This window comes from Numida meleagris, chromosome 1 (assembly GCF_002078875.1).
Source record: "Numida meleagris isolate 19003 breed g44 Domestic line chromosome 1, NumMel1.0, whole genome shotgun sequence".
In the NCBI taxonomy this organism is placed as follows: domain Eukaryota; kingdom Metazoa; phylum Chordata; class Aves; order Galliformes; family Numididae; genus Numida; species Numida meleagris.
The window spans coordinates 169,892,403-169,915,009 of NC_034409.1; positions in this window are offsets into that span (position 1 = coordinate 169,892,403).

Here is a 22,607-nt window from a genome sequence, read left to right on the forward strand (position 1 = left end):
TAAGACCATGGTAGAGGTCCATAAGAACATCCCCAAATATAAACATACTTATCCCAAATAGAAATAGTAATACTGTTTTTTTAAAAAAAGCCTTTAATTAATTTTTCAGCATTGGCTCAGGTTGAACCTAAATTTGGTGTTTATCCATACTGGCAATGAGCACCTGCAGCAAATCCTGACCACTTGCCAAGAGAGGATAGGAATGAAATGCAGACACTGAGAAAACAACAGAGAATCATTATAGGTTTGGTGGTACCTGGAAGCAAAAGCTAACAGGAAAAATTGAAATTAATTTTCTTTCATTTACTTCCACAGTTGAGAGGCTCTCCTTTTCTTTGCCATCTGTAACCACGAAACAATGCTGCTTTCACATTGTCTCATACAGCCTTCAGTCATTATTCCTTGTTTCCTGCTGTCATCTCCGTGGTGGAGTTTTGCTTAGGTCTGCAACTGTAGCACAGAAATTCTCTTCTGATTTCATTTGCAGAAGGTTTGTTATGTAAAATTACATATGCAATCCCCAGTTCACAACAAGAATTAGCTGAATAAAGGCTTCTCCTGCATACTAGGCAATAACATTAGACCACTTCATGCTGGGTAATATCTCTAACTATATCCCATTAGGAATATGTTTTCTTCATTTGAAATTTCTGGCTTACCATAGTTAAACAAAGCCATATGCTTGTGAAATGCAGACCTCTAATGACAAGGGTATACAAACCATGAATAATGTCACATAAATTATTACTTTGTGTTACCACATTTGCCATTATATTTTTCAACCTCTCTGAAATAATCTTTCTCTCATGGCTGAAACCAACACATGTGGTATTATTTGGCTTTAAGGCTTTTGACACTGTTGCGGTGAAATTCCAGTACTCAAGTATAGGAAATGTGGGATAAAGGAAATCATCACAAGCTGCACACCTACTTAAAAGTGATTCTCAAGTTCACTAGTAAGGATTTCTTCCTCAAGTATTCAGGTCATTTCTATTAGGATTCCATAAATACCTATTCTAGGTCTGATGCATTTCAAACTGCTTGAATAGAATAGAATATTTTCACCAAGCTGGGAGGCTGGCCAACACACTTCAAAGAAAGGATTAGGTACGTAGACAGACAAAAGAGTGGAAGAACAGGATGCAGAAAATCACTGAAGACTGCAGAATAAATGAATAACAAATATGATTCTGGGAAAAAAAAAAAAAAAGTAGATGTAATTCTGTGATTCATTAGTTTCATTATCATAGCCTATTTTTCAATAAGTTTTTAAGAAATGTGTAAGTAAACTGGAAATTCTGAGGGAAAACAGCAAGAATGACAAGAAAAAAATACAGTGTACTAGGAAATAGAGGGGAAAGGAGAAAAGGAAGACAGAATAATTGTACTAAAAAGAAGATGACAACAAGTTAATCTCTGGCAACAGGGACCATGGGTTGAATTTAGGAAGCTGAACTTGATCCTTGTGAGTCCCTTCTAACTCAAGATATACTATGATTCTAGGAAATGACTAGAATCAGGGTAGTAAAACTTGGTAATAGGTTATCAGCAAAGATCATAGAATCTATTCATTCCAGGAGATAGCAAGGACTTACCTGAACCTTCTTCAGTGCATGAAAAACTGACATGACATGAGATTAACTGTATTCACAGACTTGTTTTTCTCCTTTATATTTGAAACTGGTACCCAAAAAGCAAAAGGTATTGGATAAATATGCTAATAACACACCTTAAAATGCATATCCTTTGGATAGTCAAGAAGATTTTTTAATGCATTTGAAGTATTTGTTCTAAACACCTTGTAACATACATAGTCACTGTAGCATCAGATTTTTGGTCCCTGATCACCTGTCAAATACTGGGTACTATGCTACTATCTCAGCCACATCAATAGTGTGCAAGTTTCTATTTTGCTACTCTTCTCCTCAGTATTTGATCCTCTTTGATTCCCTTTTGCTCAATGCATCCTTTTGCAAAATGTTCAGATGACAAAAACTTCTGGAGAAATGACACAGTAACCAGGGAAGCGTTATACCACAGGGACCACAATAGCTTTTTGTACAAGATGAGGTCAGTGTCCAGAAACACGGTTTAAACATGGTTGTGAAACTATGTTCTGACATTTTGTCCCTTTTCAGTGTAACCACAGACCCAATCATTCGTCACTCTGACTCACTTTGTGTAGATGTGATGTTGCCATTTCATACCAGCTCCGTTCACCTGCCCCCTCCATGTGCAGCTGCTTTCATCGTGACACTAATTTTCTGTCTCATTTTGATTCTCCTCAATAGCTTTTCCTCTCACCTGAGTCTTTAAAACAGTCCACAGAAAATGTTTTTCAGTCTCAGTGTTTACTTCTGCCTCTGCTGAAACTTTATGTGAATTTTCCATCTGAAGACAAATAAATTATTAATCTCTCAGTGGGGAAAACATTGAGTTACATCATTTTTGTTTTGTATTATGAGATTAATGTGTATATCATTCTTAAATAACTAGATATATATGCTCTCAATGCATGTCCCTAGAGCTTTTACATAATAACTTTATGCGAAATAATTCATGACACATTGATTGAATAGAATGCTAAATGCAAAAGTGATTTTTTTCTGCTAAAACTGCCACAGTATAGTCAATATTACAAGATGCAAATCTCCTTGGATTTCCATGCTGATAATTAAAAGGCATATTTCATTCATTAGATCAGAAATTTGGGGGGGATACTGTAATTAAACAAAGTTGCAAAGATATTAAACTCTGGAGAAGAAATATGGGAAAGAATACTCAACTACAACATTTCAGAGCAAGATTATTTTACATTGTAAAACCAGTCAAAATTGATTTTCCTTTCTCCCAACTGATTTTTTTTTTCTTCTCACAAACTGTAAACTGTAAACTCAATATTCAACCAGAGGGATGTAAGCATCTGGAGAGGAGTATGGAAACAAACTGTAAAAGAGGAAGAGTGATTTCCTTCTCTAGATGAAGAAAATTCTCTTTGGAGAAGTGCCTGAAGGAGGTTTACAACTACTTCTGCCTACTCTCTCCCAAGCCATGTCCATAACTGAACTTCTTATGTCTTCCTTCTAACTGTCAGGGCAGAAACCTCCAGCTGAGGTGTGTGAAAAAGGGGCACATGGATGAAAGCTCAAAGGTAGGAAAGTGAATAAGCAGAGTAGCCATCTAAATTGGCAATAACATGTAAAGTGGTCATCAAACATAATCTGTTAGCAATTTTTCATGTACTGACTCATTCATCAGCTTCCTTAAGTGGCTTGTCACTGAGTGATGAGTATATATAAAGAGATTTGTAGAAGTTATTGAGTTTTCTCTTTAACATGTGCTTCAATTACTGGGCCCCTCTGGTACAGTGAGATTGATAGAAAATTCTATGAAAATGAGCTGTCAGATATGAGAAGTATATATCAATATCATAATCTCCCCACAAGTAGTGTTTCTTTTTGGTTTATGCATATAGTGTTACTCTTAGACTAAAGATGGCTCTGCTCAGTACAGCAAGATGAGCTCGTGCCATGCATGAATGTAACCTCCTGCCAGGGATTTTCACACAGTCAGTTCAAGCTCATTTTAGGATGTTAGCCTACACTGAAACCTGTGCTATCATATTTGGCTTGGCCTTATTTAATTAAAGCTAGTGCTTTAATCTTCATTTTATGTATAGACATGGCCTTTATGGCCAACTCATCTGATGTAATTTTGGTCCTCAAAAGCTAGGTTAATAGTGTAAAATGATTATATGTATAGTGTGAATTTTAAAGATGATAAAGCCTTCTGAATTCCAGCAAAGGCAGAATCTGTCTTTGGTAATTAATAACATCAGGCTATGGTTTGGGGGCACCAACTGTCTGAAGGAGAGCTCTGTAGGAAAATAAAAAAAAATTAAAAGAGAGAAAAAGGAGAAAAAAATTATGAAATTTTAGAGAATACGGACTAATCTATATTTATAAATAGACAACCTACTGGGGGGCTTATCAAATCCTGATTTTAAAAGACAACTGAAACATAAATCATATAATAGTTTGCGTTGAAAGGGAATATAATGACCATCTAGTTACAACCCCTCTGCAATGGTCCCACTAGAACAGTTTTCCCAAAGATCCATTCACATTAGCCTTCCCAGACACGAGGAATTCAAAACTTCTCTGGGAAACCTGTTCACTTCTTCACCACACTCTGAGTAAAAAATGTCTTCCTACTATCTAATTTAAACATATCCTTTTTTAGTTTAAAACTGTCACTACATTCTCTGAGTCCCTCCCCACCTTTTCTTGTTGGCTCTCTTTAGGTACTGGAAGGCTACTGTAAGGTTTCCACAGAGTGTCTTCTCCAGGCTGAGAAGCCCCAATTCTCAGCCTTTCTTCAAAGAAGAGGTGCTTTAGCCTCTGATCATCCTTGTTGCCCTCCTCTGGACCCCCTCCAACAGGTCCACGTCTTTCTTATGTTGTGGACCCCAGAGCTGAATGCAGCACTCCAGGTAGAGTCTCATAAGGGCAGAGTAGAGGGCAACAATCACCTCATACTTCTTTTGATGTAGTCCAGGACAGTGTTGATTTTCTGGGCTGCAAGTGTACATTGTCAGCTCATATTTAATTTTGTCAACCAGCATCCCCAAGTCCTTCTCCGCAGGGCTGCTCTCAATCCATTCTGTATTCGTGTTTGGGATTTCCCAAATGCTTTTACACAAGTCTGGGTAGATGATGTCCTCTTAGCTGCTCTTTCTTTATCCACAAATGCTGAAACTCCATCATAGAAGACCACCTAATTTCTAGTTTCTTACTAACCACCTAATTTGCTAGGCACGTTTTGCCCTTAGTGAAGCTATGTTGGCTGTCACCAATCACCTGTTTTCTATGAACATGCTTATAGTTTCCAGAAGGATCAGTTTCATGATCTTGCAGGTAAAGAAGTGAAACTGACTGGCCTGCAGGTTCCTAGTGTTCCCTTTTTTCTGCTTTAAAGAGGGATATGATTCCTCTTTACAGTCAGCAGGAACTTCACCAGGCTGCCACAACTTCTCAAATATGATGGAGAATGGCTTAGCAGCTTTATCTGTCAGTTTTCTCAGGATGCTCAGATACATCTCATTCAGTCTTATGGACTTGTGCACATTCATGTTCCTTAAATGGTCTCAAGCCTGACTTTCTGCACTGGGTGGTTCTTCATTCTGCCAGCCCCTGCCTTTGCTTTCTGTGACCTGAGTGAATCATCTGTGATGCTGAGCTGTTCTAAGAATTATAACTTAAAATTGTGTGATCATATTTTTACTGTACCATGAAAAGTAACCATATATAAATAATTAGTAACATCATTAAACTGACAGGAATCTGTGCTGTCTCAATTATTCATGACATTCTCTTCAATGAAGCATTAAACTTTGGGCAAATAGCTTGAAGAAGTGGAGCAGGACAATCTTTATTATTTGTCTTTATTGACTCATGATAAAATAAATCTGTATTAATAGATACTGCACAATAAAAAGTCTGTGGTTTTGTAAAATAATTTTAAAAGTAGTTGTTTCTAAGGGGTTGAAAAGATATCTGAGTATTCCAGTTTTGACTAAGTCGGATTATTACTTCTGAACACTTTAAGAAGGGTTTGGCTTTCCTTCATTTACATTAATGATTTGATGTGCAAATAGTATTTCAAAAGCTCTTGGGTAGATAAAAACACCTAGTGAGGTGTTCCATGTGCTAGAATTTACAGATATAATTTTTTAATCTTACATTTATTCTTTGGTTTGGATTAAGTTATTAATATAAACTGAAAGTTTAGGACAAAATAATCAAGGCCAGTGAAGAATCAAAGCAGAAGGAGCAAAACACAATAAATGGAAAATCTTACAAATTTATCCTTATATAAGGGTATCTATCATAATTAGAAGATGAAGCTAGAGTATTTCAGACCAGATAATCAGGGATATTAGCTCGTCATCTCCCATGACTGCGGTATACCTTACAAAGCAGCCATGGGAAAGTAAAGGAACACCTCTCTCTCTGCTTAACCACAGAGGGATTTCAACTCAACAAGGACTAAATGGATTTTTTTCTGCCTGTGTGTTGGGAAGCTTAGAGTTGTTTAATGGCTAAATACCTGAATTAGGGCGGTGCCTAAGTGATATGTATTTGCCTTGAACTAATAAGGAAGAATATTTTCCATTTAGTAGCTCCAGGTGATTGCTCTGGCCATCTGGCAAGTATTGTACATATTTAACATTTTATTTTTTTGATTTAATGAAAGGAACTATTTGCATAGTAGATTTCAAACACACAGTATATGACTAATAAAGCAGATCAAATATTTTAATGTGCAAGCAGTTCTTCAAAGGATCTTGGGTAGATAGTGAATTGTGCAAAGTGCTGGAATAACAGACATTTTTTTAAATCTCGTATTTATTTGTATGGACTACAGTAACACCACAGTAGTACCAAGATCTTCAACGCGATAAAGATCTAATTATTTCAGGCACTGAAAAAGATATTTTCAAAGAAGGCAGTCAATCAGAACTGACGTAATACAGCACAGGATCATACCTGTAAATATCACATAACCCAGCCTTCTACTCAAAGTGGGATTATAGCCAATTCCAGGATAAGGGTGTGTATTCTTGAAAAGTCCCCAAGAATTGAGATGTTACTTTGTTCCTGGAATGAAAAATCTTTCCTTTTGTCTACTCAGAACCTTTTGAACTGGAAAAGGTCAACACTGTCTCTTATTCAAGATGTTAAATGAAGTCACTGTCTGTACCACGACTTAAGTTTCTTCCTATCTGTTTATGCAGCAAATATTCCTTCACTCTCTGAGTGCTGACTGCAATATGGCAAAGTATCATGCTTTCTAGGAATTCAGTTTCTGACAGAGAATATTCAGGTTATTCCTGGAGGAGCTCAAAATGTCTAAAGATGAGAGCTGAAGTTAAAAGCTGAAATGTAGAGATGGCTCTGTCTGTGAACGTTTACCTGCTTGCTGTAATAGGATTTGAGCTTTAGCTTTTTCATGACAGCAAAGTACATGCATACCACGTCCATCCTTTCAGTCTCCATATTATACCTTAAGAAACTGGGGCCAGGGGTAGAAAATCTATATGCATATAAAGCCTCCTTCACTCTTATACTTAACTATGTCATAAAATATTTAAGAAGTTATAGATCTAACCTACTGCTACTGGCAAGACTGAAGGGCTGCAAGTCAAAGGATGCTGTGCCTCTAGATTCAGGTTATTTCAGTGAGTGTGGGTTTCTAAATTTATGTATCACATTCAGCCTCCACTTCATACAAATATAGTTGGTTTGATGAGGATGTCTACCTGTGAGACAGCTTACGAGCTCTCAGTGTAGTCAGTAAAGATCTAGGACATGATTCTCAGAACTCAGAAACACAGGCACCCAGTCCATGTATCCCACCAAACATACCTCTGAGGTACCCTCAGAGGGATGTTTCTTACCCTTCCTGAATACCAGAGTCTGAAGAACAACCACACTTAAAAGAAGAGCCTGCTTCATCATACTCAGCTTTTCCCTTTCCCCCTCCCACCACCATATCTGCACCATTGCTGCTCCCATATTGTTGCAATTGTCTGTGCAGCTTCTACATGACTCAGACTGGGAAACTGAAGCAAGTTATTAACAACAATATGTTTTTACTTTTTTTCAGATTGTTGCTAATCCAGCCCCCTGATTTGTACAGAACTTCACTCTGGTCCCACATCATTGACACAGGTTATAGTAGTTTTCCTTGAGTAAACTGCTGTTCACTGATGTCTTCTTGAAGCTATATTGATTTATCCTCTTCTCCCTCACAGACACTGCCTTGACTGACAGCATTTTTTGTTACTTACTCCCAGCTAACCTCTCACAAGCGTTCATTAGTCTGAGCTGTAATTGCCTCATACAGCCTCAATGCACCTGGGAGCAGTTCCTAAGAGCAGAAAGTACAATTCAGTTTGTGAGCTTACAGGATTGAAAAGTATATGATAAATTTAGCCCTAGTTTAGTACTAAACTGAAAGGTATACCATCATTTGGGAAAAAAAAAAGAAAGAAGTGGTCTTGTCCTTTTTCATTGTATGCTAAAAAATAGAATCATAGAATCATTAAGGTTGGAAAAGGCTGCCAAGATCACTGAGTCCAACCATCCACCTACCACCAATACCGCCCACTACGCAATGTCCAAAAGTTTCTTGAACATCTACACGTTTCTTGAACACTTCCCGGGACAACGACTATACCACCTCGAAACTGAACACAGTACTCATGGTGCAGCTTCATCAGGGCTCAGTACACCTCCCTGCTCCTGCTGGCAACACTATTTCTGACATAAACAGGGAAGCCATTGGCCTTCTTGGCCACCTGTGCTCACTGCTGGCTCATGTTCAGCCAGCTGTCAACCAGCACCTCCAGATCCCTCTCCTCTACTGACCCAAGCCTGTAGCTCTGCCCGGGGTTGTTGTGACCAAAGTGACCTGGCACTTGGTCTTGTTGAATTTCATTCCATTGGCCTCAGCCCAGTGATCCAGTGTCCAGATCCCTCTGTAGGGCCTTCCTACCCTAACGCAGATTGATACTTTCCCCCAACTTGGTGTTGTATGCAAATTTACTGAGGGTGCACTCAATCCCCTTGTCCAAATCATCAATAAAGATATTAAACAGGACTAGCTCCAGTACTAACCCCTGAGTAACACCACTAGTGACCAGTCACCAGCTGGATTTAAATCTATTCATCACCACTCTCTGAGCTTTGCTCTCCAGACAGCTTTTACCCAGCAAAGAATGTACTTGACCAAGCCACAGGCTAACAGCTTCCCCAGGAGAATACTGTGGGATAGAGTGGCAAAGACTCTGCTAAAGTCTCGGTAGATTATATCAACAGCCTTTCCCTCATCCAGCAGGCAGGAAACCCCATCATAGAAGGAGATGAGGTTGGTTAGGCCAGAATGCCTTTCATGAATACATTCTGGTTGGGCCTGGTCCCCTGGTGGTGCCACACACGCCATGTAATCACACTGAAGATAATCCGTTCCATAACTTTCCCTGGTACTGAAGTCAGGCTGACAGGCCTACCGTTTCCCAGATCCCCCTTACAATACTTCTTGTAGATGGGTGTCACACTGGCAAGCCTCCAGTCGTGAATTGAAGAACTGTTTTTTTTTTTTTAATAATTAAGCTTTCTGTCAGCTTTATTGCCATAAGGACTTCAGATCTTCTCTGTTCTGTGGATTGGAAGTTAAAACTTGATTCTGAGCCCACTGGAGGAAATGGCAAAACACCAGATGACATATACTGTAGCACTGACCCTCTGGAGCAAGAATGTAAGAGCTCCTAAGGAAGTTCAAATAATTTTTCCCACTGGGAAATACATAAAAACCTTCTTTCTAAATGTTACTGAAAAAAGAAAAATGTTAAATACTAACCCAAAATAAAGGAAATACTTAAATACCTTCCTTTTCATATAAATTTATTTTTCCGTTTGTTTCTTTTTGAGAAAACTTGATATTGGTGTCAAATATTGGAGAAAAAATATGTTTGTAAAGAATTTACCTGTTTGTGCCTTTAGACCCTGAATGAACTCTGAGGCCATACCTGAGCCATCAGAGGGAGTTTTCCAGCAAAACAGGAGGCTTCAGGTTTCTCATTCTTCATACTGGGTCAAATAATCTTCAAAGAGAAAAGTCCAGGTTTCAGTCCATAGCTTCACATGCACTCAGATCATAATGAATGCAGAAAGTACAATTGAAAAGAAGTAAAATTAGAAAAGAATAAACTCCAGTGAATATAATTTGAAAGGCAATTGTTCTCCACAGTTTTCCAGAGACATAATGCATTCTTATGCATTCTCTTTATCTTCTTTTTCACTCTCTGTGGTAGCCGTTGACTAGAATTGTCGTATCTGTAATGCTTATTAATCTTAATTAGCAATTTAGCCAATTTTATCTCTGAGTATTAGTTTTGTTTAAGAAAGCTCTCAATAAATTGATTTATATTATTCCTCTGAGTCTTGGATGACTCCATCACGGTAGCAACCCCTGCTGACTAGGGGAGGTATGACTTAGGAAACAGAAAAGGATTCACCTTCCTCGAAACTGTTTTTCAATGGAAATACTGAAATAATTTCAAAATTTTGCCATAGGAAATTGGAATTGGCATCTCTGATCAGTCAAAACAATACACTATTTTCTCTTTACCTATTCCTCACCAACCTCAAAATTATTGTGCTTATCCATAGCATCATCTTCATCTAACTAACAATTTTTTAAGTGTCATCCTATCAAACATGTTGAAGAAATTCACACAAAAAAGATCTATTATATTTTCTTGACTATAAAATAAGTGTTCACATTGGCATTCACACCTAGATTACTACTTATTTTCACTGTGTAAAATGAGGTTGTTGATCCCTTTTGTGGTAAGCTGCCCTTAAGAACTTTGTTTTAATAGTTTTGTAAAATTGAATTGGTCATTCTCTTTTTGCCCTTCTCAATTTGTGTGCTCACTTGTTGAGCTCAAAGTTACAAGACTCATACTCCAATATCTTGTACATTCTCTGTATTTTCCTGATATACCTCTTGGCAGGGTTATCTGTCCATCTGTCCAGTCAGATTTCCTTGCCAGATTTCCTCCTTGCTTAGGAAGGAATCCTAGTCCTTCTCTGTGACAACGCATATTAGCTTAATCAGTCCAGATAGCATCATTAACTAGTTCTTTTTCATTTGTTGTTTTGAAATAGACAGCCTTAGTCTCAGATCTTTGCTGAATTAACCCTTCAATTTAATTGAAGTTGGATAAAGTTACAACCATCTGACACAACACTTTTTCTTTTCCCTTCAACCATTTTGTATAACTATCAAAAACAAATCAAAACAATACCATATTGGATCACTCAGAGATTTTCTGCTGCAGGAGCTTGTTACTTATTATATCTATGTGTATCTGGACCCCACCACTAATAATAGCATATGATCTCTATTTGTAAGCTCAAGTTTATTACTCCTCTTAATCATAGAACCCTAGAATCATTCGAGTTGGAAGGGACGCTTAAAGGCCATCTGGTCCAACTCTCATGGATTGAACAGGGACACCTACAGCTCGATCAGGTTGGTTAGAGCCCCATCCAGCCTGACCCTGAATGTCTCCAGGGACAGGGTACCCATGACCTCTCTGGGCAACCTGGTTGTTAGGAATATTTTCAAGAGACATAGCAGTAATATAGTTTCCACCTCTCTGTTGAGTACCCAGATCAATGTTTACCTCTTTAACAACATTCCATAGATCTCTTAACATCTGATTTTGATGATGAAACCCTTTTATTCTCCACTTCCATGGAATTTGTAACCAAACATACTTCATTTTATCCATGTTATTCCTTCTCCTCTATTGTAATGTTACTCAACTGCCTAGATTTTAAATTTTGTCTTTCTTGGAAAGCATATGTAGATCTAGTTGTATTTTATAGGCTGTGGAGATACATATATCTCATTGGAGAGTGCATTTAACCTGACTGTAGTGGATTAAACTAAACTCTAGGAAATCTATTCCTGTTTATTCCTATTTGTGCAACTCTAGGAAATCTATTCCTGTTTATTCCTATTTGTGCATTTCCCTATTTTGTGCACATCACTTGGGAAATATAAATGAAATTGCACTTAGGAATGAATCACAATAACATAGAGTCTAAAGGCTTGCCTTCAGCAAGGCACAGCGAGTGTTTAAATTTGCTCTACTTAACAGTAAGCACTTGAACTCCTACTTGTTAGGAATTACAAGCCCTTCAATTTTATTTATTTACTTCTAAATTGTAGGAATTCAATTAGTTTCCTTACCATAGTAAAATCCACAGACCTTCTAACCTTACTGCCTATTTCTGCAAAGGAAAGGCCATAAAGAGCAGCTGAAACAAGCTGCAAAATATAATGCTAAAATAATGCAGATCAGTCAACCTGGGATTTGTTTGAAGAAGTGTGTTTCAAATCAGATCAGAGGACAATCAGAACGCCTTAAAAACTGATTGGCTATCTTTTCTCATTGCAAACAACATTCTCCCAGTCACCTTCCAACCTCCCCCCCCCCCCTTAGTCACTTGAATTTACCTTAATAAATTTAGCTAGACTTCATGTATACAGTTCTTAGGACTACTTCCTGCTCACGGGGAGATAGTTAATATAAGATCAGCAGTTATTCTGACTCTTTACCTCTTAACTTTCAGATATTTAAGTGCTGATCTCAGATTTCTCAGTCTGGAAAGCCACATGACATCAAAATGAAATCTTTGTTTTGTCCCCCTTGATTTTGGGACATTCTCTCTCTCTGTATTGGATTTATCAGCTTAAATTGTAATTATATTGTATTATAGTGTGTTGTTTTGCATTCCGATATTTTATTTAGTAAATTAGTTTGTTTCTCCTCAGATTGTTGCCGCTGTTCTTTGCTCTCAGGGCCATCTCCTTACCCTTTTTTCCCTTTTCCCGGGGCGTGGACCCGTGGATCCCCCGTCCCCTTCGTCACGGAACCGGGCCGAACGCCCATAAACCGTTGACAGCTAGTCTTATCTGTCTGGAAATTCTGGCAACAATAAACCAAAGAAAATGACTAGTCAATTCCAAATTTGAAGTCTGGAGCTTTCCAAATTCAGTCTTTTTAAGGTCTTTATGATAAATCCTCCCTGGGGATTTCCTGGTTTTTGCTATGGCCTGAATCATTGGGTCAGAATGTGTGAATAAATACTCATTAATGAGATGAGATGCTTTCATCTGTGATCTGATTGCTTCTCTGCATTTGATGTAAGTCACCACATTCAGTTTAAGAAGACATATGCTACAGCTGAATTGACAATTCTTACTCATAACTGAGAGCAAATATATGACTATATATATATATAGCTATCACTTCAGGATAAAGCTTGAATGTCAGAGGAAAAAGAATTTCCTTCATTTGTTTATAAGCTGGATTTCATATTAAATGCTATATTAGTGAAATGTGGCTTCAATTATTGGATTTCCTTTCCTTTATTTTAGAAATATGTGGGTTTAAGTACTTAAGAGAAAAAGCTTTTCTGAAACTGTAAGTGCATAGACATGGTATAAATCTTTCTTTCTAATTTGGACAAATAACAAGGGTGTGGTAAAAATGGTTTCCCCTGAACAACTGGAAGGGAAAAAGCCTTCTGTTTTAACACGCTGCTTTAATTTTTGTAGCAGCATTTTATTCTTACAGGATACCCACCACCAGTTAGACTTTATTTCCCCCAAGGAGAATTTTGAGGCTTAAAATAATCATGCGAGAAGACTACCATAATTTTTTCCTCTAAGATGTCTTTCTGTATTGTTTTTTTGAGCAACACACCTGAGAAAATATTTATGTGCTGAAATGAGCAACAGAATTGTGCTTCCATGTTCAAGCAGAAGATATAAAATATGTTGTTATAAGAGTTCGAGCCATTTTGTTATAATGAACATAACAGAATTGAATGCTTTTCTGACAGTGCCATTTTTTTAATAGTTTTACCACAGACAGTGGTGTGATGAGTAAAAGAACATTGTATGTGCTTTATTTGTCTCACTAAGGCGACCTTTTGATTGTGTTTTTTCATGCCCACCTATTCATTTTTCCTCCTGTTTCCAAAAGAAAAGAATGTTCCCAAACAAGCGTCTTTTTCTAAGTAAAGTAATTTTTTACTTTTCCTATGTTTTTTTTTTCCAAGTGGATAAAAACAAGGAAAAGTATGTAAACATTCTGAAAAAAAAGAAAAAGTGTGGTTTTTTTGCCAATTCAGTTTTCTTCTATAAACCCTGCTAGGGGAAATAATGTCATTTTATCATTTAATAATGTAAAAGTAACATGTTTAAAATAATTTAAATTGATTTTTCTGGATCTGTAAAAGTACAGCACAGATAGTCCTTCATACCTCTCTGCTGGACTATGGATCAGATCTCAGCAGCTCAAGTCTGAGCAGACTGATGTCTGCATATGCTTTCAGAGGATCAAGAAGTCAGTGCATACAGATCTAGCTGTGGATACAGCTGAGAAAACGTGCAGCTGGACTCTACTGCCTGTGATAGGTGGTATTTGAAGCTGGTAAGATAATTTCCTATAATGTGGTACTTACTGATGACAGCTTGATACGCTTCTGAAAATATCAAGGAAACAAGAAAAGGGTCAGCAGAGAGAGCACAGAGCCCTGATTTGTGGATCAGATTCACCATCTTTTGAAGAAATCATGCAGAATCCAGACAAGTCCAGGCAGCCCCTTCTGTGGCACTGTGCAGCCACCTGTAATTCATACAGGGAAGCAAGCTTCTGTTCATGTTGTCAGTCTTTATGATTTATATTTGTCCCTCAGTGACTGTGCTTTCTTCTGATAACGTAAAAGTACTTTTGTTCGTACTTGCTGCTGTGCTTGAAAACCACGGCACATGCCTTCTGTCACTTCGCTGACTGATTAAGTGCTTTGGGCCTATATTTTGGCAGAGATTAACACCCTATCATGTGTTAAACAAAGTTAAACTGTCATGAGATACACAGGAAGACCACATTCCTGCAGATCAGATTCTCCAAAGCAAACACAACTTGAAAACACATTATTCCAAAGAATAATTTACTAGGATAGATACTGTATTAAAAAGTCTTTTAAAAGCAGAAGCACTGCTAGTTTGGTTTGGCTCTAAATGTCCACCCACACATCACAATTCGGAAAATTCAGATAGTGATAAAGTGTCTTTGATGTCCAGACAGTGTTGTTTTTGTTGTTTTTTGGTTTTTTTTACTCTTAAAGCAAACAAATAAAATGTATGGCTAAAGTCCACCCCTACTGTATGTGGGAGATCACTGCTGACAAGTCACTGGACGTGTCATGGACCAGAAGACTAACATATTGTCCCCCGGGGTCCTAGAGGGAGCTCTTCCAACTCTCATTTAGATACTGCAAAGAAAGTATGAGCTTATGTTTTCCATTTATGTATACGTACTCATGAAAACAGAAGTCTCTAGACTAATTAATCATTTTTTATAAGCAGAATAGCAGTTCTTCATAGATGTCCACATGTGCACACACGTCTGTGTGTCTCTGTGTGCATACAGCCATATCTACAGCCAAAAAAAGAGTTCAGTGTGCTATAGAGTACCAATAATTAATTATTGTTCTACTGATCATAACATACTTTAAAACATTGTTTTTTCCAACTTGCTTTTAGATCTGACCATTTAAGAATGTTGTTATCTCACAAGCAAAGAGTTAGGTTTCTACTATATGAGTATTGCAACGAGGGGGTAAAGAGTCAGGTCTAATGGCAAGACCTTATAGAGTGATCCAATACATCTGGACATATTCTGCAATCCAGGGATCTGCTCTACATTAAAGCTTCGACCCAGAAATGAGGATGTGGAAACATTATTCTACACAAAAGGATATTCTGAGAGCCACATCTATAGTCAAAAAAAAAAAAAAAAAAAAAGTGCTATGCACTTTTCTGGGTGCACAGCAGCCACAGAGTGACTGAATGATTCAACACTATCTAGGCAGTGGCTCATTAAAAAACAGACCTCCATTCTGTCTTGTGTATGGCATCATGCATATTTTTCTGTTAATGAGAAGGACTGTGAAATGGGATATGCCAGAGAACAGGGCCAGGATTTGAAATGACATTGACCAGTTAGAGACATAGCCATTATTAAAAATGTACTGAAATTGAGTAGGGAAAAATGCACTTTGGGAAAGAAGACTCAGACACATGAATTATATATTGGAGAATAACATCTTCAGACAAATTGGTTTGAAAAGGATCAGAGGAGAGATGATTTGACTCTTAAAGCTGAGCATGAGTCAGCACCCATATCATTACAAAAAGACATCTCTTATGCTACATAAACAGACCTACAACCTGAGAAGAGACGTTCTTAGTAATCTTTCCATTTGAGGCAGGAAAGAAGTTAGGTCTGTGATGAAACACCCATCTGGAGGTGATAGATTGGAGAAAACATGAAAACTAATTCTAGAAAACTCAGCATAGAGCAGAGTAACTGATATTTAAAAAATTATTTGTGAGGAAAGACTAGAGAGCTATGATTGTTTAAACTGGAGGAAAGTAAGAGGAAGCAAGAAAATACTGCTGGAATACATAAAAGCTTGAAAAAAAAAAGAAGAGAACAGAGCATTCTTACATTATTGTGACAAATGCAAGAATTAATGAGTTTAAATAATAAGACTGAGACTGAACACCAGGAAAAAGAATCATGGAAGCATAGAATCATTTGAGTTGAACGGGACATTTAAAGACCATCTGGTCCAAATCCTGCAATGAACAGGGACCTACAGCAAGATCATATTCTTTAGAGCCCCATCCAGCCTGACCGTGAATGTCTTTAGGGACGAGGAATCCTTACTGTAAAAAACTTCCTTATCAGGGAGGTGATTGTCCTCCTCTATTCTGATCTTGTGAGGCCCCTGCTGGAGTACTGTGTCCAAGTCTGGTGCTCCCAACTCAGGAAAGATGTGGAGCTTTTGGAGAGGGTCCAGAGGAGGGCCATGAAGATGGTCAAAGGTCTGGAGCACTTCTCCTATGAATAACAAGCTGAAGGAATGGGCTTATTCAGCCTGGAAAAGAGAAGGCTATGAGGACACCTTATTGCAGCTTTCCAATATTTAAAGGGAGTTTAAAAACATAAGGGAAACAAACTTTTTACATTGGTAGATAGTGATAGGACAAGAGATAATGGTTTTAAACTAAAAGAAAGGAGATTAAGATTAGATGTTGGGGATTTTTTTACTGAGACAGTGGTGAGATGTTGGAACATGTTGCCCAGAAAGGTTGTGGATGCCCTGGAGGTGTTTAAGGACAGACTGGAAGGGGCCGCAGGCAATCTGATCTAGTACTTGAGCTAGTGATTGGCAACCCTGCCTGTGGCAGGGGAGTTGGAACTTGATGATCCTTGAGGTCCCTTCCAACCCAAGCCATTCTGTGATTCTATGATTCTTATATCCAATCTAAATCTTCCCTCTTCTACTTTGAAACCATTTCCACTGGTCCTGTCACAACAGACTGCTGAAGAGTCTGCCCTTTTCCTTTTCATATTCCCCCTTTAGATACTGAAATGCTGCTCTCAGTTCTTCCCAAAGCCTTCTCTTCTCCAGGCTGAACAGCCCCAGCTCTCCCACCCTGTTCTCATATGGGAGGTGTTCCATCCCTTGTATCATTTTTGTGGCTCTCCTCTGGATGCCACATGTCTGTCCACTGCTGAGGACTCCACATTTGGACACAGTACTCCGGATGAGACCTCACCAGCACAGAGCAGAGGGGCGGAATCACCTCCCTCGCCCTGCTGGCCATGCTGCTTTTGATGCAGCCCAGGATAAGATTGTTTTTTTTGGGTTGCAGCAGCACATTGCTGGCTCACATCCAGATTCCCATCCACCAGTAACCCAGGTCCTTTTTTTCAGGTCTAACTTAATAATTTATGAGTAGTAACATGACTATCAGATATTGAAATAGGCTGTGGTAGAACTTGTATTGCTGGAAAACATTTGTAATGAATGATACTCAAGAGCTGATTTTGAGCTAGGGCATGTAGAAGGACCCCCCTCAGGGAGGCTTCTTTCAGTCCAGTCTTGATTTTCTGGCAGAATATGAATTTCCCTCTGGAAATGAGTCACTGGCACAGGGTTGAAATCCCTGAGAAAGTCCAGACTGCATAATACATTTTCTGTTCCCAAAGGAGAGATGACTTACAGTGACCTTATTTCTGCAACGACTTGGCCTGAGAGACTTTAAAATCACATATATTAACAAAAATGGAAGAGAGGTACATATTTGCTCTGTGACTATTTCTATATGCAAGACATTAATGTCATTCATCAAGGATATTCAGAGGATATTCTCAGCTTGTCATTCAAGTAATTTCTGTGTTGTTAAGTCTCCTGTACATAGTTAGATCAGAAGATACCTAAAAGAAACCATAAATTTTCTGAAATTAAATTCTGTCTGCAAACATTGCAAAAGCAGCAGTAGTTTCTATTTAGTGCCAGTTTATTTACAATTAATGTCTATAAAATATTATTAAAATCAACTTTTCCTTTGAAAGATCTTAAAAAAGTGCCTGTAAATGCATGAATGGGACATACTTGTTCATATTAATCACAAGAAACAAAAGAACATCTTTAAACAAGGATATTATTTTATAATGTTAAAAATATAATAATAGCCAGTAGTGGAATCTATTGGAATCATTTCCCCAGTTAGTTAAAATTTGTAAAATTGTTGCACCCTTCCCAGATTCATTTGGCACCATGGAAAATACTGCGAAAAAGGGAGGAAGGAAAAAAAAAGGAGAAAGAGAGGGAGAGAGAACGAGAAGGAGGAACATGAGGTATGGTCTTCCACTTCCCATAGGAACCTGTGGAAAATGTGTATTCTCACTGAAATGCATTGTGAACTTAAACGTGTAAATGAGCATATCCTTCATAAATGATCAGTCTGTTTTCATCAATGATATACTTACTGTGCATACTTCTCAAAAATTATGGAGTACACTTAGATAACATTATGTAGGTTGATTACAACATGGTGACATATCACAAAAATAATCTGTTTTGGATTGACTGTGGAAATCAAAAAATGAGGTACAAACCAAGTATATACTTGCTAACAAATGTTTTCCTTCTTACTGTATTCAGTTGTAGTGAGCACATATAGCTATGCAAGCCATAAAGTCTGTGGTTATTAAGAAATGCTTGTGCATTACACTGGATTTCTGGATGTGAGGACATTTAGTTCAATCAGCTGCACTTAGGCAGACTTCTATTACTGAAGGCATTCTTCAAGTTCTAGAAGTGTTTTGGTCAGAGTCATAGCATGGCAGGTTCACTTCCAGCTAGTGATGCTTACCATTGAGTTGGAGTAGTAGATTCTATATGCAACGATGTCTTAGCATTGTCTGAAGGCAACTGGAGTACAAAGAAAATGGCTAAATCAGATCCATGTTTCCATGAGTGTAAATGATGTAAGTACCACTGGACACATGGAATTACGGGCACCTATGTCACAGCAATGGTCCACTTGTTATGGAACACATCAAATGTCATCTGGACATCTCTAAAAACAATCAGCATATAGAAAAACAGGAAGACTCCAACTTACCTGAGTACTCAATGCTAATCTTGCCTTGGGGAAGGACTACAAATGTGAGAAGGCTGCAACCCATTCAGTGTTTACAAAAGTAATACATGAATAAAGCCTAAAAAGTAATACATGAATAAAGCCTAAGCCGTGAATAATCTGTTCTCCTCACCCTAAAACTAACAGACTGCAGCACAAAGGCATACTTTTCAAGCAGAAAATTGAAAGCATTAGATTCTGAAAAGTTCCCAAGAGCTTCCAGTTTTTCTCAAAGGATCCACAAGAAAGTCAGAGAAAGATTGAACCCTTTCTTCAGGAAAGTAGAAGAAAAATTCTTACTAGGAGAAAAAATGACGCAGTTGGGTAACAGATATTTCTCTGCATCTTTTGTTCTTCAGAAAAAGATGCTACATGTTGAGTACAGATCCAAATGCTACTGGTAATAAATTTGCCCTCTTACATAATGCTTTTCAAAACAAGGAGAAAAAGGTCAGAGGAAGGTATTCTGAGGTTTGAGTAGTTGAAATGTCAGCCAGAAAAAATAAAGGTAAATCCAGGGAGAGAACGTTTGGCTTTCAGTTACAGAGAATGCAAGAATTTTACTATATTGAAAATTTTAATAGTACTATAAGACCTAGTCTTACTTTGGTATTCTGGGGTGCATTAAAAAGAACGTGGGCAATAGGTTGAGGAAGATTCTCCTCCCCTTCTACTCTGCGCTGATGAGGCTACATTTGGAGTACTGTGTCCAGTTCTGGGCTCAGCTGAAGACAGGGAACTTCCAGAGAGATTCCACTGGAGGGCCACAAAGGTGGTTGGATGCCTGGAACACCTCCCATACAAGGAAAGGCTGACAGACCTGGGAGTACTCTGGAGAAGACTGAGAGGAGATCTTATCATTGTTTATAAATATCTGAAGTCTAAGCCTAAATCTTACATGTAGTCTGACCTTCTATGAACCAACAGGAGCATGTATGTAATCACTCAGTGAAACTGAATCAGGAAGCTAATCCAGCTGAAAATAGTTCATTTTTTTTCCATCTTCCTGAGCCTGCTTATCTCTCAGCCAGATGAACTGCAGTTCCACTGCATGGGAAGGGGAGGGAATAAATTTTGTCTTTTTCTGCTAATTTGTATTTCATATCACAACATTTATGATACTCCACTCCAAATAAACAAAACATCTGAAGAGATGCAGATAAGTCATGCCTTTTCTGCATATACATGCTTTGTGGCATGGTCTATAGTGACGCACTAGTAAAATCACAGTCTGTACTATGAGTGAATTAAGCATTTGCAACTTGTTGTCTAAGCCCCTGGGACTTTTACAAGACTGAAGAGAATCACATTTAGGTCCTTTAGCATTCCACATGCAGTTTTATAATCTCTAATATATGAAAAAATCTGCTAATGCATATGCTGACTGGTAAATATGTGTATTTATATTCTAAACTATCTGATCCCCTACCAGCGATCAATGAACATTTCACTTAGACACTGCTCCTTTGTTTTCTGTGGTGTGCAAGTTCTTTGCCCAAGGACTGTAGGCACAACAGGCTGGCTGACTGCTTTTTTTTCTGGTTGTAGCAGCTCCAAATGAAATGTTTGCCACGTTTAGCTGACATTCAGAGTGGAGCAGCTTTTCCTCAGCCTAGCATACATCTTTGTAAGCGCACAACTCCTGTGTCAGCCTTTCTTCGAAGACTTCATTTCGCACACAGCAGCTCTGCTGGATGGTGGGTGTTCTTTAGCACTGCTGCTATGAATGAAGTCATTGACATTACACTAGGAACTATTTTTTGTAACTTTTGGCAACAAAGTGGGAATTTCAAAATGTAAACTAGGCTACGAAAATATTTTATAAACTCATAGAACTATACCACCAGCTATATTGCTGTATCACTAGGCTGCACTAGACAGCTAATTTACAGATTGCTACAAATAAATGAATTGAGTTTCAATTTAAAGATCTGCTTGCCTCACTTGTAATTTAAACCTTACATCTCCAGATTTTGCGAATCTTTGATCAAGGAAATGCTTGATAAGGAGATCCCACCTAAGTACAGGCATCATTTGACTTCACTTTTGTCCAAGTTTCACTCAGCAAAATTATGAGACTAAATAATTCTGCTCTGTCTTCACTAACCTGAAAATCACTCTGTTATTCAGCAAAGGTGTTAGATCACGTTTACATTTCCATTTTGTCTCAAAGATTTATTTACAGTGTTATTTCTGTTTGTGTAAATGTGATTTCTGTGGCAGAAGTTATTTGGTTAGAGGTGTTAAATCAAGGTTGTCATGGTGTCAGCTGCAGGGTGTCCCTCAGTCCCAGGGTCAGACCAGGTGCAGAAAGAGAAGAGCAAGTAGGAGACTAGGATGGGTAAAAATGGTCCAGAGGGTATTACTGAAGAAAAGTGATGTTATTGGAAGGGAAGAGAGAATAGAAGTCATGAAAACTGTCTCATCTCAAGGGCTGGAGTTATTTCACCATCTTTCTTAGCAGGACAACAGAATTACATGTCTGCTTGCAAAACACTGAGTGTACCTTCACATTTTCCATTAAGAAAAACAAGATCCGTTTTTTATGTAGTCATGACAGGTATGTGATGTTATTTCCAAATTTAAATATGCATGTTGCTCATTAAAAGATTATTCTAAATACAGAGTGTATCTCAAAGAACTTGGGCTTGTACCTGAATTCCTCGAATAGCATTCTAGGAAAGTTATTAAATCAATGCTGGTACATTTTTGCAGTAGTTAATGACTGCCATATGTGAGCATCATGAATATCAGTAACAAATCTGGAGGGGCTACATACACATCTAACATTTATAATGAAAAAAATAAGGGGAAAAGATGACTTAATCAACCTTCTGGGCCAAAAGGAGAGAAAAAACACCCTTTCTTCTGCAGTAATTCAATTTTTATTTCTTTCTGTTATATTACATGAAGATATCAAAGGTTTTGGCAGATCAAAAATAAACTCTCTGCTTATTTTTTCCCAGTCTCATAGCCATGTGTGCACATCTCAGTTCTTCCCTCAGTGTCTTATAACTTTGATACCTTTCACAACACCAGTAACAGAGACACTCAAATAGACAGAGACTACTCTATACACAGTAAATGTGTTCAACACTGTGTATCTTCAAAGATTAAAGAAGAGTATTCACTAACATAGAAAGGACCTATTCCCTTGATGGAAAGGATGTATTTATTTAGCACCTATTCTGCAGCATTCCATATGTTGTGCACTCAGGAAACAGGAAATATTGTGCACTGCGGATACTGCCAGAGTGAGCTTCATGGAATCAATGTGGCTATGGATTGCTGGGGGCTGGAGAGAAGAGCATGGGAGCAGAAGTGAGGTTCTTCCTGGTGCTGCCTGCTGTGGGGTGTTTTGTTTTTGGGTGGCTGCCAGGTGGCCACTGAGCCACTCTCTCACTCCTCCTCCTCTACAGGACACAGTGAGAAAATAAGACAGAAAAGCTCATAGG